The sequence below is a fragment of the Herpailurus yagouaroundi genome, unplaced genomic scaffold (assembly GCF_014898765.1).
Source record: "Herpailurus yagouaroundi ecotype Mexico unplaced genomic scaffold, PumYag 164, whole genome shotgun sequence".
Lineage (NCBI taxonomy): Eukaryota > Metazoa > Chordata > Mammalia > Carnivora > Felidae > Herpailurus > Herpailurus yagouaroundi.
In genome coordinates, this window is record NW_024412405.1 from 26468227 (window position 1) to 26468880 (window position 654).

The window sequence follows — 654 nt, forward strand, 5'->3', positions numbered from 1 at the left end:
GAGGGAGAGAGAAAGAGACAAAGAGAGAGAGCAGGGGAGGCAAAGAGAGAAAGGTAGAGAAAGAGAATCCCAACCAGACTCCATGCTGTCAGCACAGACCCTGATGCAGGGCTCGAACTCACGAATCACGAGATCATGACCTGAGACAAAAACCAAGAGTCAGATGCTTAACCAACTGAGCCACCCAGGTGCACCAAGGCAATTCTGTTTTAAAAGTAAGAATAATAGTGCTTGCTTTGTTAGCACATATACTAAAACTGGAATGACACAGAGAAGATTAGCATAGCCTGTTTACAAGAAAAAAAAAAAGAAAGTGAGAATAATAAAGGTAACTGAATGTAAATAAAGTTTCTACACTTCACTCTAAGTAGTAAAATGTTTTTTGTTTTGTTTTGTTTGAGAGAGAGATGGAGAGAGCATGAGCAGAGGAAGGGCAAAGAGAAAGGGAGAATCTCAAGTAGGCAATGGACTGTTGACAAAGAGCCCGACATGGGGCTCAATCTCATGAACCATGAGATCATGACCTGAGCTGAAACCAGAGTGGGACACTTAACTGACTAAGCCACCCAGGTGCCCCAGAAATAAAATTTTTCTATCAGTAGATTGTGATAAGTTTTACCTGTCTGTTTTAATAACCAAAGGAGCCAGTAAAAA

The 654-nt window shown here is 41.1% G+C and overlaps 1 non-coding gene across 1 annotated transcript; it reads left to right on the plus strand.

The window, feature by feature from the left end:
* The first annotated feature begins 227 nt into the window (after positions 1-227).
* LOC121037995 (U6 spliceosomal RNA) lies at positions 228-335 on the plus strand. Its single transcript, XR_005794100.1, has one exon. It is a non-coding gene; the product is annotated as a U6 spliceosomal RNA (small nuclear RNA).
* The last annotated feature ends 319 nt before the right edge of the window (positions 336-654 follow it).